At 42.3% G+C, this 27,156-nt stretch overlaps 1 long non-coding RNA gene across 1 annotated transcript in view; it reads right to left on the bottom strand.

The window, feature by feature from the left end:
• Positions 1–1,060: 1,060 nt before the first annotated feature.
• LOC141983791 (uncharacterized) overlaps positions 1,061–27,156 on the bottom strand; it is a 68,135-nt gene continuing 42,039 nt past the window's right edge. Inside the window, exons 2-3 of the long non-coding RNA XR_012638512.1 lie at positions 20,266–20,345; positions 1,061–1,300 (exon numbers count right to left, since the gene is read on the bottom strand). This is a non-coding gene — a long non-coding RNA (uncharacterized LOC141983791). The remainder of the gene's footprint in view (positions 1,301–20,265; positions 20,346–27,156) is intronic.

Here is a 27,156-nt window from a genome sequence, read left to right as displayed (position 1 = left end):
CAGGAACTCTGATCTGTTTCAAAAGCTGCAAGAAGGGACTTTATTCCCAGACCAGAAAATAACCGTTAGGGACACTGAAATGCCTATATGTATCCTTGGGGACCCAGCCTGCCCCTTAATGCCCTGGCTCATGAAGCCATACACAGGCAGCCTGGACAGTAGTCAGGAGCTGTTCAAGTACAGGCTGAGCAAGTGCAGAATGGTGGTAGAATGTGCATTTGGAAGTTTAAAAGCATGCTGGCGCAGTTTACTGACTCGGTTAGACCTCAGCGAAACCAATATTCCCACTGTTATTACTGCTTGCTGTGCGCTCAATATCTGTGAGAGTAAGGGGGAGACATTTATGGAGGGGTGGGAGGTTGAGGCAAATCGCCTGGCTACTGGTTACGCGCAGCCAGACACCAGGGCAGTTAGAAGAGCACAGGAGGGCGCAGTGTGCATCAGAGAAGCTTTGAAAACCAGTTTCATGACTGGACAGGCTACGGTGTGAAAGTTCTGTTTGTTTCTCCACGATGAAACCCACCGCCCCTTGGTTCACTCTACTTCCCTGTAAGCTAACCACCCTGCCCTCCTCCCTTCGATCACCACTGTCAGAGGCAATAAAGTCATTGTTGCTTCACATTCATGCATTCTTTATTAATTCATCACACAAATAAGGGGATAACTACCAAGGTAGCCCAGGAGGGGTGGTGGAGGAGAGAAGCACCAGGAGGGGTGGTGGAGGAGGGAAGGACAAGGCCACACAGCACTTTAAAACTTTAAAACTTATTGAATGCCAGCCATCTGTTGCTTGGGCAATCCTCTGGGGTGAAGTGGCCGGGTGGCCGGAGGCCCCTCCACCGCATTCTTGGGCGTCTGGGTGAGGAGGCTATGGAACTTGGGGAGGAGGGCGGTTGGTTACACAGGGGCTGTAGCGGCGGTCTGTGCTCCCGCTGCCTTTCCTGCAGCTCAACCATACGCTGGAGCATATTGGTTTGATCCTCCAGCAGCCTCAGCATTGAATCCTGCCTCCTCTCATCATGCTGCCACCACATTTGAGCTTCAGCCCTCTCTTCAGCCCGCCACTTACTCTCTTCAGCCCGCCACTTACTCTCTTCAGCCCGCCACTTCTCCTCCCGGTCATATTGTGCTTTCCTGCACTCTGACATTGTCTGCCTCCACGCAGTCATCTGTGCTATGTCAGTGTGGGAGGACACCATGAGCTCAGAGAACATTTCATCACGAGTGCGTTTTTTTCGCCTTCTAATCTTCACTAGCCTCTGGGAAGGAGAAGATCCTGTGATCATTGAAACACCTGCAGCTGGTGGAGAAAAAAAAAAGAGGCAGTGGTATTTAAAAAGACACATTTTCTAGAACAATGGCTACACTCTTTCACGGTAAACCTTGCTGTTAACATTACATACACAACACATGTGCTTTCGTTCCAAGGTCACATTTTGCTCCCCCCCACCACGTGGCTAGCCCCTCACACCCCCCCAGCTAACAACGGGGAACATTTCTGTTCAGCCACAGGCAAACAGCCCAGCAGGAACGGGCACCTCTGCATGTCCCCTTAAGAAAAGCACCCTATTTCAACCAGGTGACCATGAATGATATCACTCTCCTGAGGATAACACAGAGAGATAAAGAACGGATGTTGTTTGAACGCCAGCAAACATACACTGCAATGCTTTGTTCTACAATGATTCCCGAGTATGTGCTACTGGCCTGGAGTGGTAAAGTGTCCTACCATGGTGAGTGGAATAAGGCTGCCCTCCCCAGAAACCTTTTGCAAAGGCTTTGGGAGTACATCCGGGAGAGCTGCAAATGCCAGGGCAAATTAATCATTAAACATGCTTGCTTTTAAACCTTGTATAATATTTTAAAAGGTATACTCACTAGAGGTCCCTTCTCTGCCTGGCGGGTCCGGGAGGCAGCCTTGGGTGGGTCCGGGGGGGGGACTGCCTCCAGGTCCAGGGTGAGAAACAGTTCCTGGCTGTCGGGAAAACCAGTTTCTCCGCTTGCTTGCTGTGAGCTATCTACAACTTCATCATCATCATCTTCCTTGTCCCCAAAACCTGCTTCTGTGTTGCCTCCATCTCCATTGAAGGAGTCAAACAACACGGCTGGGGTAGTGGTGGCTGAACCCCCTAAAATAGCATGCAGCTCATCATAGAAGCGGCATGTTTGGGGCTCTGACCCGGAGCAGCCGTTTGCCTCTCTGGTTTTCTGGTATGCTTGCCTCAGCTCCTTAAGTTTCACGCGGCATTGCTTCGGGTCCCTGTTATGGCCTCTGTTCTTCATGCCCTGGGAGATTTTGATAAATGTTTTGGCATTTCGAAAACTGGAACGGAGTTCTGATAGCATGGATTCCTCTCCCCATACAGTGATCAGATCCCGTACCTCCCGTTCAGTCCATGCTGGAGCTCTTTTGCGATTCTGGGACTCCATCATGGTCACCTCTGCTGATGAGCTATGCATGGTCACCTCTGCTGATGAGCTCTGGCCAGCGTGGCAAGCTGCAGGTGACCACGCAAACAGGAAATTGAAATTCAAAAGTTCGCGGGCCTTTTCCTGTCTACCTGGCCAGTGCATCTAAGTTGAGAGTTCTGTCCAGAGCGGTCACAATAGAGCACTCTGGGATAGCTCCCGGAGGCCAATACCGTCTAATTGAGTCCACAGTATCCCAAATTCGACCCAGCAAGGCCGATTTAAGCGCTAATCCACTTGTCAGAGGTGGATTAAGGAAATCAATTTTAAGAGCCCTTTAAGTCGAAAAAAAGGGCTTCATCGTGTGGATGGGTGCAGGTTTACATCAATTTAATGCTGCTAAATTCGACCTAAACTCCTAGTGTAGACCAGGGCCTAGTTAAGAATTCGCTGTGATGGAGAATATAATTTTGGGACACAGAGAGTGAAAAGACCCCCTTAGAACAGATTTAAAACATAGGGAATTCTGATGTTACCCCCCAGGACTCAGATAGAGGTAGGGCCCTACCAAATTCACAGCCATGAAAAACATGTCACAAACTGTGACATCTGGTCTTTTGTGTGCTTTTACCCTAACTATACAGATTTCACGGGGGAGACCAGCTTTTCTCAAATTGGGGGTCCTGACCCAACAGGGAGTTGCAGCAGGGTCACAAAGTTATATTGGGGGGGTGCAGTATTGCCAACCTTACTTCTGCGCTGCCTTCGGAGCTAGACAGCCAGAGAGCAGAGGCTATTGGGCGGGACAGCTCTGCAGGCAGCACCCCAATAGCAGTACCATACCATGCCACCCTTACTTCTGCGCTGCTGCTGGCAGCAGCTCTGCTTTCAGAGCTGGGTGGCCGGAGAGCAGCAGCTGCTGGCCAGGAGCCCAGCTGTGAAGGCAGCAACACTGCCAGCAGCAGCGCAGAAGTAAGGGTAGCAGTACTGCAACCCTCCCAACAATAACCTTGCAAGCCCCCTCCCCCCCGCCAGCCCGCCACAACTCCTTTTTGGGTCAGGGCCCCTACAATTACAACACTGTGACATTTCAGATTTAAATATCTGATATCATGAAATTCACAATCGTAAATTTGGTAGGGCCCTAGATATAAGACAACTTTAGTGCCATTCTAACTCATTTGATTGGTGCTTCATTTTTATTATATGATTTTATTCTACAATGTGTTCTGGTTCTCCTTCAACCTGATTATTCATAGACTCATATTGCTATTAGTTTCTAATAGCATACAACACATTTGGGAGTATTTGGCAGATTTTGCCAGGCAAAGCACCCCACAACAAGGTGACAAACATTTGTTACTTTAACGACCATGGAAGTCTCTTACAATAAAAGCTATTACAATAAAAGTAATGAGCTCACAATACAGGCTAGTCATAGGCTGGTATCTAAAAAGGTTTAACATATGCTATTTTTCAAGTTGACGGAGGTTATGAGGATAAGAAGATTTCCCTAGTTTTACAATTATTGCAAATTGGAAAATCCAAGCAAGCTTTAAACCTAGAATATAGATCTTGTTATTTTAAATAAACTGTTTTACAAATTGTTCATTGGGGTATATTAGACTGTCCCTTGCTGAACTCCTATGTTGTTCTGGCTTGCTTGCCCATTTAGTCAAGCAGATTATATTAATAATTTGGTTGGTCTTTTGGCTGAAATATGAAGATAATGTAGAGATATCCTATCTAGAAACCTACTGAAGTGAAAATTCTGCTCATCAGCCTCACTCTGAAGCAAGGTTAAGCAACCTTTGAGAAGAGTTAACTCTGATATGTTTTATAATATACATTTCAAAAAAGTGTCATATTATGCCTTTAATTCACTTTGACTAGACTGAGACTTTTTGCCATGAAGCAGCTTTAACGAAAGTACCAATAAATGGATCTTCAGTGACAATTTTACAAACATACCATTTGGCGTTTATAAATTTTCCTACCTCATTTACAAACAGGCCTTAATACTTCCATTTGAAATATGCATAATAAATCATTGCTGGACTCAATTTGTGTGCTTCCTATCTAATTTTATGACATTACTGTTTAATTTGTGTCTCCACAATATGAAAACTTCCTGTTGAAATTCATCTATAAGTAAACTGAATAATCTTCCAAAGATGTGAAAAAGGAAGGACCATTGAACCTTAAACTTGGTTTCTGTAAGAAATTAAACACTACAGCATCCTGCAACACTCCATCATGGCCAAAGTAGAAGAGCCCTAAGAAATAACACTATGCCATTAAGTTGACTAACTGCAACACGTAGCCTGCAGAGTTTTCTATAGTCTCAGATGTGAATGACTCCCTCCCTTCCATGCTATATTTGTTATGCCTAATCATGACCTTTACTTGAATTACTTAAGTGTATACTGATGGCTGTTAATAACCACTATCATTGAATCAAATATGTCCATAAGTAGTGGCTCCACCCCTTGCCGTGAGAAAATCAAGTACGTAAAACTAGGTACAGAAAAATTCACTGTAGACTGGTCATAAATCGCAAAAGCCCTAGCCAATGAAAGATGTAGTTAGGAAATACACATGAATTGCCTCATATTCCAATAGCCCTGGAAATACATGGCCATAAATCATCTTCTTGTGTTTGATCTTGGAAAGACTTGACATGAAGGTTCTGCTCTGTGGAATAACCTAGCTGCAGATACACTGCTGCTATTACTTCTACATCAAAGAAACAGATATTTCATGGAAAAGCAGTGGCAACATGACAGTGGCAACCTCATGTGTCATATGGTCTGTACAACCCATGAAATACAAATTAGTCCTAGGAATGGATTGTGCGCTGAACATTTCCAAAGGTATTGTCAAAATCATACATTTCACACATGAAATGGAATTATTCTTCTGGACATTAGTAAAAAGCGGTAAATCAATTCTCAGCCAGAAAATCTGCGAAGGAGTATGCTGAGCAATGGAAACTTTAATCCTGTCTTGTTCTACATTGGGCCAACTACTCTGAGTTACAGAGTGGGGCATACAAAGCCCACACTGGACAACAAGGGCTTAAGGAGCTGCTCTGGGCTCATCCATCCCTGCCCCGCCACACATGCAAGAGATGCAGAGACTGGAACAGAGGAGGGAGCAGAACAGCCCACTTGTGGGCAGACTGGGAAAGAGAAAGGACCTTTACCTTGTAGCTCCTGAGAAAAGGGCTGAGGGGGAAGGCAGGATCTCTCCCTCAGCAACCGCCTGAAGGTCCCTCCCTGAGGGGATGCGGGGGGAGACGTGCTTCTGTTATACTCAGAGAGGAAGGCATTTCCCCCTCTCACCGCTAACCCAGTTTATTTGTGTTGATTCCCTGTGCTTTGTTTATGGCCTACCCTGGAAAGGGAAAGATTTGGAACTGACCTGTCTGGAGGGCCAAGGCACAAGAGGAGGCAGCCGCTGCCCCAAGAGTGAGAGGGCTACCACATCCAGATGTGAAGAGGTGCCAAGAGGTGAACTGACACCCTTCATAGTTTCCTGCAATAGACTGTGAACTTTCGACAATAGCAGGGTGCTAGGAAGTGGCCCAAAAAGGGCAGCCTTAAGGAATTTCTGGGTGTCAGACCCTTGGGTTGACCTCATGTGGCCTTGGCCCAGAGGTTGGTGGAATGGGAAAGCCTGGGCTCCCCTATCAGCCCCTCCCCCCGCCCTCGGCATGTTGAAGGGCCTAATCCCTGACCACTAGGCAACACACCCCACAAGTGAAGACCATTACAGTTACACACGTCTGCAGTCAGTCATGTTATTCTGTATTTTCATAGTTCAATTGATTCATGCTCTTTCTAGACTCCTTTTTTCAATGAAAACTTAGATTGCAAGCTCTTTGAGCATGGACCATCTTTCTGTGTGGATGAAGAGTGCCTCGTACCATGTGACTTCCTTTCTCTGAACAAACTGTCTAGATTCTAATACAAGTACATGAACTAGTAGTGGCCATTGAAAATTCTTACAACGTATCCTGTCCATATTTGGGATTGGGTACTAGTTACCTAAGAAGACTTATATTACATATAAAAGTGTACGTAGTTCTAATGGCTGGGCAGACTTCATCTGTCCTATGTTTTCCGTTCTCACACCTGCCACATTTCTGCTTATGTTCTATTGAGTCATTTTTAATTGTGCTTAACTTTTTTTCATGGGAATTTTATCTTTGCTATTTCAAGCATTGTGCTAATATATTTCCAATATTTCCTTGCTGGATGCCTTGCATATCCATAACTCAGAATGTCATGCCAGGTACAATGCCTGTTCCAGTTAGCTCAGACACTCACTGTGGCAATTATGAATGTTCCTTGTTTAAAATCCTAGCTACTAGGTGATCGGGTATGTGCTGTGTTTTTCATTATGTCTGCTGAGTTTCAGTGCTTTGCTTGTTCATATAGGGCCCCTTATAAAGGATTCCACACATTTTCCTTGGGACTCTGCACCTTCTGATAAAAGCATGCCCATTCTCGTATTCGATTCCTTTCTGAAATGAAATGCTCTGACATTTTAAGAATGATATAATTATTCTGATGTTCTCTGTCTGTGAAGACAAATGATTTATACATAAGTAGTGCTGACCAGCAGCTTTGCTGCTCAAGCTTATGGTTTTCTGTAAGTGTTTGGGTAATGTGTGTGCTGGTTTTATGGCTGTGTGTATTTGAAGTTATTATGGATAGTGGTTGTGTTGGGGTGTGAGGCAGTCAACAACCTGGGCAGGAAGCTCTCAGAGCTGCCCTACTTCCTGGGCAGTTGGCTATAGGAACCTGTAAAGTGATGACTTAGGTGAGTGGGGTTGGGGAGGGGCACAGGCAGTTTGGGAGAAAATGAGGGGTGTGTGCTGTCTGTGGTGAGGGACTGTGTGTGTCTGAGATTATTGTGTAGGTGGTTTTGAAGAACTATAGCAAGTAGGCCAGCTTCTCCAAGCTCTGTGCAATCTCCCTCATACAACCAATGAAACCACTGAATGCAAGTTACCTGTAGAGCAGTGGTTACCAAACTTGGGACGCCGCTTGTTCAGGGAGACCCCCTGGTGGGCCAGGCTGGTTTGTTTACCTGCTGCGTCCGCAGGTTTGGCCAATCGCAGCTCCCACTGGCTGCGGTTCTCCGCTCCAGGCCAATGGGGGAGCTGGCCGCCCTTCCCGCAACCCCCATTGGCCTGGAGCGGCGAACCACGACCAGTGGGAGCCGCAATCAGTCGAACCTGCGGACGTGGCAGGTAAACAAACCGGCCGGGCCCACCAGGGGGTCTCCCTGAACAAGCGGCATCCCAAGTTTGGGAAACACTGCTGTAGAGGAAGGGTGGTGATTGAGTTACCTCTGATATCACAATGGTCTAGGACTCTTGGCCTGGCATAGATACATGCCTTACTGTACCTGTACACCACACTGGTCTAATTTTGTAAAGTCAAAATGGCCGTGAACTTAAAAATTGGATGGCAACAGACTGTGAATCCCAGCAAAAATTAAACCTAGTGATATTCTGAACAAAAAGAGCTTTCAACCATGCTTGTAGTTGTTTCTGTTGCTTCACACTTACTTGGAACTGGATTTCAGAGTGCCACACAGACAGATGACAATCCTGGAATTTTACCACATAGATTTCAATCTTGTTCCTAATTGCATGAATTAACAGGCCAACTTGCACTTTGCCTCTGTGTTAAACTTCCTGGTGGTTTGGGATTTGGTGATGTGTTCCGGACTGATAGACCATTCTATTGTCTTAAAGTCTGGTGAAGGGTTGAACTTTGGTGGCTTTTTCCCCCTCTTAATTATGTTGGTTCAAAGTGAGTCAACTTCTGACACTGTCATGTGACCGTGGCAAAGAATCAGTCATTTTATTATAAAATTGATGAAGGAACTTTTAGACTGAAGAGAACAAAATTAGCCTGAAAGGCCCTCTTTTTCAGTGCTGTGCTTTTGTCCACAACCTTTCTGCAGCATGCCTGCCACTACATATTTAAAGAAACGTCACCACAAACATCATGATGGAATTTCTGGTACACTCATTGTCTTAATTTTAATCCTTGCTCACTGACAAACTTTAATAGCAAAGCAGCAGCAGAAGACAACAGACTCTCTGATCCACTGACCAGATTTGGGTGGGGAGAACCTTAGAACTACTGCAGGAAGCTGCTGTTCTCGCTATAAATTTGTTCTTAATCACAAGCCCAGACATGGCAATTCAGTGTTTTGATCAGGAATAGTCCAAAATTAACCATTACAAATAAAGGCTACTGACTCAGTTAGATGTAAAGAATGGCTATAAGCACAGAAGCCAATGAAAGAAGAGGTTAGCCTGAATATGACATATCACTGTTCCACAATCTTGTTCTGAATATGCTTTGTTTTATGTGAGTATGGGAAGCTTAAGCAGAGACTGGAAGGGGGGAGGGGGGAAGAGAAAAGTGATGAAGGGTCAGCAACTCTGGAAACAGGATTTTCAAGTAAGTGTTTTTGTTTTGTTTTATTAGTATAAGAAGCCAAAAGAAACAATATCCAGAGCTTTGTTTTTTATAACTTTTTGGAGCACTCTAATTTTGCTGCAGCTCTAAATGGCACCATTTAATTTATATTCTTGTCACACTCACGGAATCAAAAACACACGCAAACTTCAGACCAGATTCTCTCTTGCTTACGCTAGGACTACATACCCCCATGAGAGCAAGGAGGAGTAACAACCCCACTTACACCTCTGAATGGACTACCTGAACCTCTGGTGAGGATGTATAGGAATAAATGCACCTACTTGCCCCTTGGCTGGAACAGGTGGTCAGAGAGTGAGGGTATTGTTTTTTGCTATTACTACCCCTCCAAAGCAAGGAGGAAGCTAAAGAGAAATTGCATTTCCAAGGAATGTCCGAATCATAATAGTTCCCAGGACTACTCCTATTCAACATGTTCTTTTTCAGAGCTGTACCTGAAGCCACAATCTAGACTTCAATGAACTAGTCTCTCTTTGATCAGTGGGGCTGGGTTAAGGTACTACTCAGTGTGACTATGTCTAAGTACAAGCGAGAGGTGTGATTCCCTTTGTTGTGGACATATTCTCATGCTAGCTTGGTGAGAGCTAGCGCGAGTTTAAACAGCAGCATAGCCACGGTAGCTTGGGCAGCAGCAGCAGAAGCCTGGCTGAGCTATGCTGAGTACATACACACCTATTTTTCCTCTGCTGCTACGCTGCTATTTATAGTTGTGCTAGCTCTCCCCAAACCAGGGTGAGTATGTGTAAATGAATAAGGGACTCATAACCTTAGTTTATAGTGTAGACATAACCTCAGTGTGAGAGAGGATGGTAGATTCTGGCCTCAAATATGCAGGAAATCCATCATGCCCGTGAAGCAGCTGGTAGCAGCTGTTTAGGAGTTTAGGATAAGAAATGAAGAATGTTACATCCAATTTAAATAAGCATAATTCTGAGATCTGAATCTGCCTCCCTACTCACATGGAGCAGTGCCTTACGCTGTAAGTAGTACAACTGAAGCTGCATTTGGAGTACTTTTAATGGGGTATACTGTCCCTTTAAGGCTGGAGCGGGGACTCTCAGAGGCAAGAGTACCCCACCCCAGGAGTTCTGCTGCGGCCAGAGACCTGGAGAATAACAGAAGAAGATTCTAACAGAGAGGAAGTGGTCCCTGGGTAACAACTGGTGCATGGAAAATCCCTGGGCCACTGGGTTTTTTAGGGCCTGGGACCAAGACTTATACTGTGTAGCATAGGGGAGCGCAGTGTTCATCTGTCTCAGCCAATCAGCACAAGTTCTGGGAAGGAGGTCAGCATATAGTCTGCCTCTTTCCTCATAGAGAGAGACAGCAGTAAAAAGAGGATTATTTGCTTCCTAACCTCTCCCAGGCCAGGGACAATGAGACTGAATTGTTTTGATTCCGCCTCCAAACTATGCTCTATTGTGAGGGCTTTTTGCTTCAAGGTTTGTTTATTTCAGCAATTTCACTGCCAGTCTGGGTGGAGCTATGTAAAAGTAATTTGCAGGGCCTGCTGGGTTTCATAAAAACATAAGAACGGCCATACTGGGTCAGACCAAAGGTCCATCCAGGCCAATATCCTGTCTACCGACAGTGGCCAATGCCAGGTGCCCCAGAGGGCATGAACCTAACAGGTAATGATTAAGTGATCTCTCTCCTGCCATCCATCTCCACCCTCTGACAAACAGAGGCTAGGGACACCTTTCCTTACCCATCCTGGCTAATAGCCATTACTGGACTCAGCCTCCATGTATTTATCCAGTTCTCTTTTAAACCCAATTACAGTTTAGCCTTCACAACATCCTCAGGCAAGGAGTTCCACAGGTTCACTGTGCGCTGTGTGAAGAAGAACTTCCTTTTATTTGTTTTAAACCAGCTGCCCATTAAGTTCATTTGGTGGCCCCCTAGTTCTTATATTACGGGAACAAGTAAATAACTTTTCCTTATTCACTTTCTCCACACCACTCATGATTTTATATACCTCTATCATATTCCCCCTTAGTCTCCTCTTCTGCAAGCTGAAAAGTCCTAGCCTCTTTAATCTCTCCTCATATGGGACCCGTTCCAAACCCCTAACCATTTTAGTTGCCCCTTTTCTGAACCTTTTCTAATGCCAGTATATCTTTTTTGAGATGAGGGGGCCACATCTGTATGCAATATTCAAGATGCGGGCAGACCAGGGATTTATTTAAGGGCAATAAGATATCCTCCGTCTTATTCTCTATCCCTTTTTTAATGACTCCTAACATCCTGTTTGCTTTTTTTGACTGCTGCTGCCCAGTGTGTGGACGTCTTCAGAGAACTATCCACTTTGACTCCCAAGATTTTTCTCCTGATTTGTTATAGCTAAATTAACCCCCATTGTATTGTATGTATAGTTGGGGTTATTTTTTCCAATGTGCATTACTTTACATTTATCCACATTAAATTTCATTTGTTATTTTGTTGCCCAATCACTTAGTTTTGTAAGATCTTTTTGAAGTTCTTCAGCGTCTGCTTTGGTCTTAACTACCTTGAGCAGTTTAGTATCATCTGCAAACTTTGCCACCTCACTGTTTACCCCTTTCTCCAGATCAATTATGAACAAGTTGAATAGGATTGGTCCTAGGACTGACCCTTGGGGAACACCACTTGTTACCCCTCTCCATTCTGAACATTTACCACTTAATTCCTACCCTTTGTTTCCAGTCTTTTAACCAGTTCTCAGTCCATGAAAGGATCTTCCCTCTTATCCTATGACAACTTAATTTACATAAGAGTCTTTGGTGAGGGACCTTATCAAAGGCTTTCTGGAAATCTAAGTACACTATGTCCACTGGATCCCCCTTGTCCACATGTTTGTTGACCCCTTCAAAGAACTCTAATAGATTAATTCAAGCTCAGCAGTTTCTTGTTGGAGTCTGTTTTTGAAGCTTTTCTGTCACAAAATTGCCACCCTTAAGTCTTTTACTGAATGGCCAGAGAGGTTGAAGTGTTCTACCGATTTTTGAATGTTATGATTCCTGATGTCAGATTTGTGTCCATTTATTCTTTTGCATAGAGACTGTCCAGTTTGGCCAGTGTCCATGGCAAAGGGGCATTGCTGGCACATGATGGCATAGATCACATTGGTAGATGTACAGGTGTTGTGTGTGGTTGCTGGTGAGTATTTGCTTCAGGGCGCTGTCTGTAAGCAAGGACTGGACTGTCTCCCAAGATCTGTGAGAGTGAGGGATCATTTTTCAGGATAAGTTGTAGGCCTCTGATGATGTGCTGGAGAGGTATTATCAGGAATCATAGTTGGGGGCTGAAGGTGACAGCTAGTGGCGTTCTGTTATTTTCTTTGTTGGGCCTGTCCTGTAGCAGGTGACTTCTGGGTACTCTTCTGGCTCTGTCAATCTGTTTTTTCACTTCAGCAGGTGGTTACTGTAGTTTTAAGAATGCTTCATAGAGATCTTGTAGGTGTTTGTCTCTGTCTGAGGGATTGGAGCAAATGTGGTTGTATTGTAGAGCTTGGCTGTAGACAATGGATCGTGTGGTGTGTCCTGGATAGAAGCTGGAGGCATGTAGGTAAGTGTAGCGGTCAGTAGGTTTCCGGTTTTGGGTGGTGGTTATATGACCATCGCTTATTAGCACAGTAGTGTCCAGGAAATGGACTGCTTGTGTGGATTGGTCTAAAAATGATTCCTCACTCTCACAGATCTTGGGAGACAGACCAGCCCCACAACCTGAAGCAAATACTCTCCAGCAACCACACACACACACCACACAACAAAAACACTAACCCAGGAACCTGTCCTTCCAACAAAGCCTGATGCCAACTCTGTCCACATATTTATTCAAGTGACACCACCATAGGACCTAATCAGATTAGACATGCCATCAGGGGCTCATTCACTGCACATCTACCAATGTGATATATGCCATCATGTGCCAGCAATGCCCCTTTGCCATGGACATTGGCCAAATTGGCCAGTCTCTATTCAAAAGAATAAATGGACACAAATCTGACATCAGGAATCATAACATTCAAAAACCGGTAGGAGAACACTTTAACCTCTCTGGCCACTCAGTAAAAGACTTAAAGGTGGCAATTTTGCAAACAGAAAAGCTATTAAAACAGACTCCAACAAGAAACTGCTGAGCTTGAATTAATATGCAAACTAGATACAATTAACTTGGGTTTGAATAAAGACTGGGAATGGCTGGGTCATTACCCATATTGAATCTATTTCCCCATGTTAAATATCCTCATACCCTCTTGTCAACTGTCTAAATGGGCCATCTTGATTATCACTACAAAAGTTTTTTTTCTCCTGCTGATAATAGCTCATCTTAATTAGCCTCTTACAGTTTGTATGGCAACTTCCACCTTCTCTCTCTGTGTGTGTGTGTGTGTGTGTGTGTGTTCTATATATGTTCTTACTATATGTTCCATTCTATGCATCCGATAAAGTGGGCTGTAGCCCACAAAAGCTTATGCTCTAATAAATGTGTTAGTCTCTAAGGTACCACAAGTACTCCTGTTCTTTTTTGCGGATACAGACTAACATGGCTGCTACTCTGAAACCTCTAATAGATTAGTAAGACATGATCTCCCTTTACAGAAACCATATTGACTTTTGCCCCACAATTTATGTTCTTCTATGTGTCTGACAATTTTATTCTTTACTATCATTTCAACTAATTTGCCCAGTATTGACGTCAGACTTACTGGTCTGTAATTGCCAGGATCACCTCTAGAGCCCTTTTTTAAATATTTGCATTACGTTAGCTATCTTCCAGTAATTGGGTACAGAAGTTGATATAAAGGACAGGTTACAAACCATAGTTAATAGTTCTGCAATTTCACATTTGAGTTCTTTCAGAACTCTTGGGTGAATGAATGGCATCTGGTCCCGGTGACTTGTTACTGTTATATTTCTCAATTAATTCCAAAACCTCCTCTAGTGACACTTTAGTCTGTGATAATTCCTCAGATTTGTCACCTACAAAAGATGGCTCAGGTTTGGTAATCTCCCTAACATCCTCAGCCGTGAAAACTGAAGCAAAAGAATCCATTTAGTTTCTCCGCGATGACTTTATCATCTTTAAGTGCTCCTTTTGTATCTCGATCGTCCAGGGGCCTCAGTGGTTGTTTAGCAGGCTTCCTGCTTCTGCTGTACTTAAAAAACATTTTGTTATTACCTTTTGAGTTTTTGGCTAGCTGTTCTTCAAACTCCTTTTTGGCTTTTCTTATTACATTTTTACACTTAATTTGGCAGTGTTTATGCTCCTTTCTATTTACCTCACTAGGATTTGACTTCCACTTTTTAAAAGATGGCTTTTTATCTCTCACTACTTCTTTTACATGGTTGTAAAGCCATCATGGCTCTTTTCTGGTTCTTTTACTGTGTTTTTCAAGGTAAGGATTTTAGAAGCCACCCCTAGTTAGGCACAGGAACAACCTGTAACCGAGCATTTGACCAGGACACTGGGGCTAACACCCCTAAGTTCTGTGAAAAGTGTAGTCACTTGTCTATTGACTGCAGTAAGTCAAATCAGATTCACATCTAACTAATTAGCATCTGGCCCAGTAAGTGTCATGTGGTTGAGTTAACCTTTAACCAAGAAACTTTTTTTTTTAATTTCCTCATTTGTGTGGATACAGGTTAGTCCTTGATTGCTGCTTTATTGCAGGTTTTCTCCTTCACCTACGTGGAATATTAGTTGGGTAAAGTGATTCGAAAGAGTAGGAATGTGCTGGAGTTGGTATGATAGGAACTAATGCTGCCTCTCAGTTCTGAAGTACTTTATTCTGGACTTGTGAATGGTAAGTATCTGTGAATGTCGACTCCATAAGAAAGATTATGACTGCAAAGCAAATTGCAGTAGGATAGGATACATGTGCAGATCTTTAGTGAGGATGTATTGTGCCTACACAAATTCAAGAGCCAGCATTTGGATTAAGTTATGCTTGTGGACTTTTCCTGGAACTACAGAAAGTCAAAACAGAATACATAAACGTATCCACCAGAATCTCAGTAAGTGCATCATCTTAGACTTTCCACAACCATCCATTTGCATTTTGAGAAACTAGCCTCCCAGCCTAAGTTGTGTAACATGGACTTTCTTGTATAATTCAGAAGAGATGATTCACATACAGAATTTTCATAACAGAAGCTTGCATGCAGCACCATTAGCTAAGTATTTTCTGCATCCATATTATATTAGTGTTTAAACAAATGCTCTATCACTTTAAGGTAATCAGGGACTGATATTAACCTTGTAAATTATACATGTTAGCTGTGCATTTTCTATAGAATGTCTATCGCATGCAAAAAGATCAGAGTGATATTCTAAATTAGATCTTTTCACTTAGCAGGTATGTTTCTGGAACTTTCATTGTATTAGCATATTGTTAAATACTTTGGAGTGAAGAACTTTATAGAGTATAATATATCATTCAAACAGTGACACTGTTCTCTCTTCGAAGTCTTTCACCACAGCAGCTCCTGACATTTGGAACAAACCTATCTGTATTTTTCAGCAACATTGACTGACTCTCTCTCTAAATCTCATATGACAATATATCTTTACTCTCATCTTTATTTCTTTCCCTCATGTTCCTTATTGTTATTTTAATTCTGTACATTGTCTAACTCTGTAAAACATCTGGCAATATGTTTTGCAGGATGCCATACATAGAGTCTTATCTCAATGTATCATCATGTCATCTTTCAAATTTTTCTGAGCTGAGCCCCATCTTGCCCAGATTGCAGATGTCAACATTAATTAACATTGATTATCTGGCTACTTAAAAATTCCAAAGATATCCTTCAAGCACTTAGGGCTTGATTCTGTGAGATACCGATTAGAGCTGGTTGAAACTTTTCCATCAAACTTTCCAAAATATCTGCTTTCCTTGGAATCTTTAGAAGAACTGAGCACACCACAATTCAGCTGAAAACTGAAATATTTCAACACAAAATGTTGCCATGGTGCCTCTCCTGGCAGTTGTAGCTCAGGTCCAGCATGCTCCCATTCTCATCTATGGGGTTGACTTCCCAGTCAGACTATCTCCCATGTTGCACGATGGCCATGCAATTTCCAAGATACAATGCCTCTCCAAATGGAGGGACCATAGTGCATCATGGGATATTTAATCCAAGCAGGAAATGCACCCTATTGAGCAAAACAGGAGTATGAGGCATCTCAATTACAACTCATGCACAGCAGGGGGGGAGAGATAGCTCAGTGGTTTGAGCATTGGCCTGCTAAAACCCAGGCTTGAGTTCAATCCTTGAGGGGGCCATTTAGGGATCTGGGGGATTGGTGCTGCTTTGAGCAGGGGGTTGGACTAGATGACCTCCTGAGGTCCCTTCCAACCCTGATATTCTATGATTGATTTCAGAAGAGAAATATGTAGGTTTGTGTGTGGTGGGAGCTAGCCGCCCAAACCTCAATTTTCCATTGGAGGTGGTCCCATTTGCTAATGAGCTCTTATGTTAACTGTCCTCAAGTCCCATTGAAGTCACCAGGAGCTGAGTGCACTCAGCACCTTCTAACCTTCTAGCAGGTGCTCAGAACCTTTTGATACTGAGGTGCAGTCATAATCGGTGCCCACGCAGATTGCAACAATCCAACATCCATCAGACTGTACAATGTATAATGTACAACATACTGAGTCAAACCTGCAAGCATTATGACTGTCCTTTGCAATTAGTTTCTTACCCCAATTACATTTTGAAATGTATGCTGCTATTTATGTTCAAGCAATTAAGAAAATAGGAAGACCACCCCTCATTTGGGGGCTAATTTAATTTTACCCTCAATCTGTAAATAATGAAACTATAATAGAAACATTTACTTCTGGATCTGAATATATTCAGGGTGGATTTTCAAAAGTCCTCAGCTTGATCCAACTCTTATTGACTTCCGTGGGAGCAAAGCTAGCCCAACATTGAGATCTTTTTAAAAAGTCACACCCTAAAAATAAACTGGGGGAGCAGAGCTAGTCAGCCATATCATGACAATTTCAGAGCTCCTGCCTTGGCCTGTAAATCTTCCCTTTAAACACTGACCTCCTTAAAGACTGCACCTTTCCTCCCACTACCAGGCATTAAGAGGTGCTGCTGTCAGCTTAAAGAAAGCTTATGCTCAAATAAATTGGTTAGTCTCTAAGGTGCCACAAGTATTCCTTTTCTTTTTAGCTTAAAGAAAGTTGCCTTGGATCCAAAATTAAAAATAAAGCAAATGGCTTTTTGAAGCCCGGGATCTAAGTATCCATTCAGCAACCCTGATCTCCTCTATTTCCCTTGGAGTCACTGCCATTAATGGCCTAGAGACAACTGTTGGATGAATCAAAGCCTCTTTAGATTCTGCCCAGGCTATAATGGATTTAAATAAAAGCTCCTACATCTTTGGTGGGAAATGAAGTGCTAACTCTTTGTATAAAAATGTGCACACTGGACCATCAAGTGAAACCCGTTCAGACTTGAATTGAAAGTACAGAATGAAGTTAGAGCCAAATACTACCGGTATAAATCCACAGTAATTGCTATTTCCAGACTTCAACATCTGCATTATGGAGCTACCTATTTCCTCCTTACAGATTCTTTTTACAAATACTCAGCAGAAGAGTGACCCAGGCATCCCATTCCTCCCGCACCCCCTTCATTTTCCTATCTTACAATGTTAACAATGGTCATCAGAATTTTGGCAGAGGAAACAAAGAGTCCTAAACTCAGATTTACTGATGGAATAATGACTTAATTATTAGTAATACTATTTAATATTTAGCATTTGTATAGTGATCTTTATCTGCAAAGCACTTTACAAACAAACCAAAGGAAGTGAAAGAGGGCTGGTTGTCACTAGTTTGGATTAAAAAAGAGTGATTAATGTTCAAATCTACAGGCTGCAAATTCTTTGAGGAAGGAAATTCCTTGTTATCTGTATTGTAAAGTTCCTTGAGCATTCTATACAGCTATATAAATAGTAGTAGTAATAAAGGGCTTGATTTTTTCCTTGTAGGTGCAGCCCACTGTCCCAATGCAGAGCAGCTGAGACAAAAATGCTTCCTGAACACCCGGGCATATAGACGCAATGAACCAAATACTGCGTCTTTGTAGAATGCACCTTACTTCCCCCATGCAGTTCTCCCATTGTCCGTGCATCCAAGGAGGAAGTGGGAAAGTCCAACAAATATATGTCCCTTTAACACATCACTCCCCTCTCCCTTCGCTGCACCAACACTCACAGTTGGCTGTCCTTGGTTAGAGAAGACCTAGAGTTTAGAGCTGCATTCACAGGGGTTCACATCCCCCCTGCAGGGTTAGGGTGGCCTTGAGCATTGCCTCCGCTGCTACCCCTGCAGCTGCCTTCAAGCTGCTACTGTTTCTCTGCCACCGCTGCTTGCTGCTCCTGCAACATCATGTTCTGAGGTGTTGCCACTTAACCAAGCACTTAGTGATTTCAGCAGGTGCTGGAGAACCTCCGTCAGTGCACTCTCTGTGTTGTCTTTCACTATCCCCAGACAAGGTCTAAGGCTTAGCCCCCAGACCTGCTCAGCAGCTATGGCAGCTCTAGGAATCACCAGCCAAAAACAAGGACTCAATTGAGTCCAATCTCCTCTGTCACTAAAAGCTAGAGGGGGCAGGTGAAATGGTGTCTAGGACTCTTTAGGAAGAGTCCACATCTCCAGGTAAGAAGAGCTGTCCCTGCCTACTCTTTTCACTGGGATGTGGCATCCCTGCCCCCTGCTTAGCAAGTGAGGTTCAGTTTAGGGTGACCCCCTCAATCAGGGCATGCTAAGCACAGTTCTGCTGCCACTTACTTGTCCAATAAGTATAACAACATTTCATTACCCCTGCATTCAAATACTAGAGTGATTTGTAACCCAAAACCAGGCTAAAATTGATCACTTTGACAAAGCAGCTCCATCTGCTGTGCACCTGGGCAGAGTAGGCATGTCTATGCAACATGGTCTGCTCCTGAAGTCTTTTCCCCCAGCTCATCACTAGACGACAGGGGGGAGCTCATTCAGACCCTGCTTACCTTATGATTACATTGACCGACCAAAAGTGACTCTGTCCCCCTTTAGGTATAAAAATCAAAACTTATACTGAAATGAAATTGGCTCAGCCAAAGGGCAGGGATGTTGTCAATAACAACCCATAATTGTGCAGGTTTTTGTCAGTTATGTCTTCATGCTCACTGTCTGGTTCTGTATAGCCACTGTTTCATTATAATATTATGCAAGTTACTATATTCTTATTGGCTGATAGTGAATCATTGTACAATTGCACTTATAATGCTCAGCAGCAAAATCTCTCTGGCTTCTTTGCTCAGAAATTTTCAGACTATACATCCACGCTTTTGCTGCTTGTTGGTGCAAAAATATTTGGTGAAACAAAGGAATATTCAGATTTTCTCTGGATTCCTTTTGAAAAGTGGGCTTTGTCACAGTTTTCATAACAGTAAAATGATTTTTCCACAGTCCTGTCCTAAGTCACTTTTATTGATGCTGTAGGCAGTAACAGAGACTATTAGAAGTGAAGTATAGCATCCCCATAAACATCAAGGCACAGTGCAAACAGGTTTTTTTTTTTCCATAACTATACTTGTAGAAAAATCCTATGGAAGCTAAGTGAGCTTAAACCAATGGACCAACCAACCATTTATAGAAATATAATAGGATTCTATAAACCTTAATCCTTGCACTGTCCATTTAAGTCTGAGGCAGAATTGCAGTCCCTGTGTTCCAGCCAATAAATGGACTGCTCCCTCCTGACTCCCCCCCAAAGCTACATGATGCCCTCAAAAGGGCCAAGAGGCAGCAAGGCCATAGTTCTGCGCTTCCTATGCACCAGCTGGCCAGCTGCATTGGGCCAGTGAGCTGCATCTCAAGAAATGTAGTATGGGCAGACAAGGGGGCTGGATTCTTCCCAATGTTCCCACTGGAGTGTTTGTTTCCATGCGGCCACTTACCATAGGCTGTGCCTACAAAACAGTCTCAAAACCCTACAAAATGAAAGGAAAAACTGTCCATTCTACAGCATGCATAAACCATCAAAAAAAGGATAAGAGAGAATTATATCCACGGTGAAATGCTATAAATTGTTTTAAGATTATGTGGGGGGGGGGGGAAATATCACTATTCAATCCTCTAGCATTTTTTCCATAAGGGACCAATTCAGGAATTTTTTTTCTTGGTTGCAGTACTTGCACTCTTAATGAGAAAATAAGATAATACCAAAGAGAATGCTTAAGGCTTCTATGAACTGCAGTACAGAATATTTTAGAGGGAAACCATCAGCTGATATTTAGATAATATCAAAAGGATGTTAAAAAGTAGTTTTCCAGTATTTACCTGTATGAGTCAGCCTGCCCATTTTTATACTTCCACAATTCCATTTTCTCATTTCAAAAAAGTGTTCTTCTCCTCAGCTGCTGTAAGAAGGGAAATGGACTATAAACAAATTATGCACAGTGCAAACAAACTTGGGGAAAAAAATCTATTTTAATTACACTGGTTTTGACAGTTAACACACAGGATTTTCAGCCAAAAGCACAGTTTTAAAATCAAGTGTCCTTTTAATTTATTGTAGCCTTTTTAAAAGATTGTGCATTGTAGAATGCTAAAAATCCACTGCACCTTCTTAACCAGCTCATTTTCTGGAACTCCCTGCCAGCATCCTAAATCACAAAACAGATTAATGTTAATGAAAGCAACAATTATTTTTTGAAGCATATATAAATGGGGAGTCCCAGAAGTCCTTAGTTTAAATTTGCATATGAGTCCCATCAGAATTTAGTTACAGCAGCACCACCTATTGGCAAATTCCCTATAATATTTTTTGTATCACCTTCTGTAAAAACATGCAAGCATAAGTATCAGTTGAAATCATTAAGGAAGGCTAACACCTTGTGAAAACAGCAAGTAGCACAATTTGCTATACTAGCACCCGATCCAAGTAAAGCAACCAAAAAAAATTTACTGATAACAAGTGAAAGATAATGCTGAATTTGATGGATGAACCATTCTATATAATGCCAACAAGAAAGTATTATACCTTTTATTTAATTTCTCATACTATAGCACATCAGCTAGATCTCACTGTATCTACATTGCTCTGAATCCTATCGTAACAAACAAATGGATGAACTAGTTTAGAAAAAAAAATAGGTGTAATGGTAGACAGTGACAGTTGCCAGGTGACAAGACTTTACTTTTGTAGCTGACGCATGTCAGGTTACTCTGGCCACAAAATCAAATTCTCTCTTACACCAGCCTTCCTGTGCATTGTAACTTTTGCTTTACAATAGGAACTAGCTGAAAACCCTGCCCAGAATTAGAAATGAACAAAAATATTTATGGACTAGGTCCTTAGCTGGGGTAAATCAGTGCTACGTGCTCATAATAGACCACAAGCCACTTGTGCCAATAATAAATAATATTTTTTTTTAAAAAAAGAGAGATAATGGACAAGGTAGCCCGGGTGGGGTGGGGGAGGAGGGAAGTACAAGGCCACATTGATTTTTAGTGTGGCTACAATAAGCAAACTGTATGAATGACAGCCTTCTGTTGCTTGGGCCATCCTCTGGAGTGGAGTGGCTGGGTGCCTGGATCCTCTCCCCCGCCCCCGCGTTCTTGAGCGTCTGGGTGAGCAGGCTATGGAACATGGGGAGGAGTGTAGGCGGTTATACAGTGGATGCAGCAGGGGTCTGTGCTCTTGCTGGCTTTCCTGCAGCTCCAGCAGAGGCTTCATCATGTCCATTTGCTCCCACATTAGCCTCAGCATCGCCTCCTGCCTCCGCTCTTCACGCTCGCTTAATTCTTTCTTGGCTTCTGCCACTAAATGCCTCCATGCATTAAGCCATGCCCTATCAGTGCGGGAGGTTGGAAAACATGTCATCGCGAGTGTGGGTTTTTTTGCCTTCTAATCTGTGATAACCACAGGGATGGAGATAAGGGGAGTGTAGAAACATTCTACGCTCTAGGATTCTGGGGGGACTGCATGGTCACCTGTGCTGCTGAGTTCGCCATGCTGACCAAACAGGAAATGAAATTCAAAAGTTCCTGGAGCTTTTCCTGTGTACCTGGCTAGTGCATCAGAGTTCAAAGTGCTGTCCAAAGCAATCACAATGGAGCACTCTGGAATAGCTCCTGGAGGCCAATACCATCGATTTGCATCTGCACTACCCTGAATTTGACCCAGCAAGGTTGATTTTAGCACTACTCGCCTCATCGGGGAGGAGTACAGAAGTCGATTTTAAGAGCCCTTTAGGTCGACAGAACGGGGTTGGTTGTGTGGACGCAGTCATTTTTAAAATCGACCTAACATAGCTAAATTCAACCTAACCCCATAGTGTAGACCAGGTGTTAGAGTATAAATTCTTTGGGGTAGGGATTGACTGTTGTATATTTGTACACAATGAGACTCAGGTGCTCCCATAATCCAAAAAAATCAATTCTCAGTACAGAAGAAATAAGCAGCATTCCAAACCTAGATGAATTGTCATAGTACCCTGCTACTTGCATTGCAACGTTAGAGAAGGGAGATAATCTTCCTGAAGTATGTTCTAAAGCCTATGTGAAACAGCTAAGGAAAGCCCTCCCCAAGGCCAGAAGATCACTAGATTGCAAAGAGTGCTGAAGCCAGAGACTTACTGGGGTCCTTACTTTGTTGTGCTTGTGAAATCTTCTGTGTAGGGGGAAAAAGTGTGAGGATGAGAAAAATTGTAGATTTTTAACAAATACTGTACACAGCAGGAATCCAGGAAAGAGGAGGCCTGTGAAAAATCATCTGCAGTGAATAAGAGGGAGGATGTTGTGGAGATATTACTGCTACACTTTTCTAATGAGGTTCCTTGTTCACGGGTAAAAAAAAATGATTCTTTGTCATTCTTTACAATTGTCATTTGACAAAAACCTGGAGTATCTAACTTAGTGGAAAGTTGTTCTATATTTGGTATCGCTAAATAAATAGTAGCAGGTCATATCTTTTACGTCATCACTGTTTAGATACCATTAACCAGACTGGTGTTAGGACATCAACCTACTGGGAGACGTTTAATCTGATCCACTTGCATTGCAAGTGGAAGTGTTAAGCTATCAAAAGCATACTGTCTATTACCTAGAACTTTAATAAAAGACTAAACTACCATAAACAAGCTGCAGATGAAGCTATCTTTAACTTCATTAGTCCTCATCATTTTTTCAGATTATCAAAACTGAAGATTTCATCCCAAAGCTATACTAAATATATGCCAAGTTTTATAATTTATTTATATAAATAAATAAAAATACATACCTATATTTTTCTGAAACAAACATAAATCCTATTTGCAAAATAAGATAGCAGCCGAAAAGGTGCTGGAACACGTGATTCAGAAACATTGCTGCACATTTAGAATAAGCAGTAGAGTAGGGTATATGCTGTATTTTTAAACTTTTCATTCTACATATTTTAGGGATGTAGTGGGGTCTACAAACCCCATACTGCACAGAAGCAGAAGAGGGAGATAAGCCTCTCCTGCCTACAGGCAAGCAGCTTGACCACACTCCCATGCAGCTGCCACAACAGCCAATCATGGAGGCAGGCACCCACTGGAGACAGGCTGCAACCAATAGGGGAAACAAGGCCTGCTATAAAAGGAGAGAGCACAGAGAAGAAAGGGGAGGTAAAAAGGCCTTGAACAGTGAAGGGGCAACACCCCTGCAGCAGACTGCCTTCAGAAACACAGCCAGAGAGATGAAACAGGCCATTAGGCCTAATTAGAAACTAGGGGCCAAGAACTATCCTGACAAGGGGATAACCAAAGAAAGCCAGATCAGGGACAGTAGAGACCCCCTCAAAAGACCACATCAAGGACTGGTGACAAAAGATTACACCTAAATTCTGGCTTTTATACCCTTCTTTCTCATAGACCCTAATCCAAATTCCATTGAAGTCAAACGGAACACTCATCAGCTTCAATAGGATATGGATGAGATTCATACATAGCAAGACAGATCCTGGAGATCCTTGATAAAAGTAAAAACAGAAAAAAAATGTTCTCTAGAGGATACGGAGCTTTACATTTAAAATACATTTGTAATTCTTTTGATTATGGTGAAGGAATCTATTTAGGAACAAATGCACAGTCTATTATGTATATTGGATAAAAATTCCAGATTTAATTTAAAATTCAACTCAGTCTACTCTGTTACACTTTTTTTCCCTTTCATTTGTATAATGTGCTTTAGTCCATTAACTTACATTTTTTTGCAGCAGTACACTGATCTAAGTTATCTGGCAACAAGCAGTTTCAAATTACTGCATTTGAGTTTGTTTTTGTCCAGAAGGAATTTTTCAAATCAATTCAAGAGTGAGAGATCTGGGCTAATAAGGAACATGAGTGTGCACTATTTTACAATCCCAATTTTAGACCCCCTACCAAGATTCATTAAGCTGAGACCCAAGGGGAAGATATTTCTGTGCTTATAGCACAGGGTTGGGTTTCAGGACTTCTGGGTTCTGGTCCCTGGTCCCTGCTCTGCTATGTATTATTCATGTGTCCATAGATGAAAACACTCCTCTCATTTTCCATCTCTGAGCACACTGTTTCCTGTAGAGGGTAGTCCTCAATATTTATGCAAAAAGGTTAATTTATTCATATAATGTTAAATTGTTACAGACTTGCCTTTACTGAATTTGAGAGAATTATTTTTATACATATGGAGCTTGGAGAATGATAGTTTATGTTTCTTTCAGTTGTTCAAGATATTCAAAATAAGGAAATTCCTAGTAAATTTCCACTTTGTCATCACAATAGGCCCCTTGCTCAAGGAAGATTATACCTCCTTGATAAAAAAAACATTACATCCATGTGTGTTTACACAAAATCTGGAATGCAGCTTTATTATTTAACATTCTATTTTATTTTTTTAAACTGTTTTGGAATATTTATATAAAACATTCATTGTCATTTGTGCTTTTAATAGAATAGTTGATAGGCAACTTAAGTTGCCAACTGTAAATGTACTGCAAATGGTGGGATGTAAATCTAGGAACCATTTGGTCAAAAAGGTAAATCACCATAAGAAGGTCTTCTCAAAGAACAGGCCACATTCCTTTATCTATGACAGAATCCTTTATCTAAGACAGAATTCTTGTATCAAGAAGATTTCTCTCTCCAGAAAACAGACTTTGTAAAAATATCACGTAAAAGAATGTAAGGGGGTTCCCTATTCAGGATCAAAAAATAATAATATTTAGGGATGTGTGAGAGCTATAATAAAAGTGGGCTTTTATTTTATCCCTCCTCTTTGCAAAGCAGAAAAGCCTTTAGTTTAAATTCACATAAAGGATTCTAGAAATATAGCTATTGAAACTGATTTTTTTAAACCTTCATGTCTGTTCTTTACACTTCCAAGAGAACATTTATGGTTGGGAAATGTTTTATGGACATATTTATTTCTAATTCATGTTTGTACTTTAAGGTGAAAAATGCTTCAGTTGATATAAGCTTTTTGAAAAAAAAGATGTACATTTGCAAATATTTTGTATCTAAATGCAAGTCTTCATATAATAATTTCCTGATACCATTGTTATATGAACAATTAGATACCTTATGTACAAATATAACAAGGTCACTTTATCTATAATTGGTTACTAATGTAAGAAGCCATTTGAACATAAAATATTGATATTATTTGGGAAATTAGTTATCTGGCAATGCTGAAGCACCTCCTTACCAAACTCCAAAAGACAGGAAGCACCTCTCCAAGGATTGGTAAGAAGGAAAGACAATAACTTTGACTATTTAAGGTTAAAGACTAAGAATTCTTAAAGTTTAAAAGTACTGTTTGAGAGCTGAAGAAATAGGAGTGCTTGGATTATTTGAAACAGAATTTCAATTCCTAAACCTTAATGGAACTAAAGAAATCTCAGAAAATGGACTGAATAAGAGAAAGTTAAATCCAACTAAAGATGTACTGAATGTTTCTAGCCAGAAGGACAAAAGCAATTACTACCCTGCTGCATATGCATTAGGGGAATTACATATTAGTCAACTGAATAAACTAAGAAGACTATCCTACAAAGGCATTAAGGGAATGAAAAGTGACAGCGGCTGATATCTGAATCTAACCAAACCCCTGAAAGACCTGTATTCCACCTTCAGCAAGATTATAGAAAGGAGGAGCATAAATCTTTCTGAATTAAGAAAGCCAGACAGCTAAGAACAAAGAAGCCACAACACAGCGTCAAAAAGCAACAACCTTACAGCCCAGCACAGCCTCTGAAACATGGTGACATCATAGATATTTCAGTATCATTGGTGAGATGGAGTTTGCAAAATCACTGCCAAGGGATTAGATTTAAATTTTTCCTGTAGTAATTTTAATGGGATATTGAAATGCTATTTTAATTAAGGTACTAATTGTTTTTCCTGTTAAACCCCTGATTATTCAGACTGTATGCCTAGAAAACAACATAAACTTACTTTGGTAAACAGTAATAGTGGAATTGTATTTGAATATAAGATTCTTAATATTCATTAATTTGCCCACTCCATCATAAACGAAACAGGATTCACCAGACCTTAATTCAGAGGTGGGCAAACTACGGCCCGCAGGCCACATCCGGCCCACAGGACCATCCTGCCTGGCCCCTGAGCTCCCAGACGGGGAGGCGAGCTCCCGGCCCCTCCCCTGCTGTTCCCCCTGCCCCGCAGTGCGGCTTGCACCCTCCCACCTCCCAGGTTTTCCAATAAGCCAGTCCTGCTGCTCTGAGTGGCATGGTAAGGGGGCAGGGAGTCGGGGGAGGGGGGGGGTTGGATAAGAGGCAGGAGGTCCTGGGGGGGAAGTCAGGGGACAGGGGGTGGTTGGATGGGGTGGAGGTTTGGGGGGGGCAGTCACGAGACAGGGAGCAGGGGGGGTTGGTTAGAGGGTGGGGTCGGATAGGAGATGGGGCAGTCAGGGGACGAGGGTGTGGACAGGGGTCAGGGGACAAGAAGCAGGGTGTGTTGGATGAGTCGGGAGTTCTGAGGGGGGCAGTCAGGGAGGCACAGCCTTCCCTACCCGGCCCTCTATACTGTTTCGCAACCCCAATGTGGCCCTTGGGCCAAAAAGTTTGCCCACCCCTGCCTTAATTGGAATTCCTTTGCCTATTGATAAACGGTCTTCTCTATCTCTGACACACTGAGACAGGACTTGAAACTAATTTGGGGAATGATGCATTTTGGTCTTATCTTACCTAAAGAAGAATGTCCCCAC

Source organism: Natator depressus, chromosome 3, assembly GCF_965152275.1.
Source record: "Natator depressus isolate rNatDep1 chromosome 3, rNatDep2.hap1, whole genome shotgun sequence".
In the NCBI taxonomy this organism is placed as follows: Eukaryota; Metazoa; Chordata; order Testudines; family Cheloniidae; genus Natator; species Natator depressus.
The sequence above is the reverse complement of the archived record's forward strand: the minus strand, read 5'-3'. Positions and strand labels throughout refer to the sequence as shown.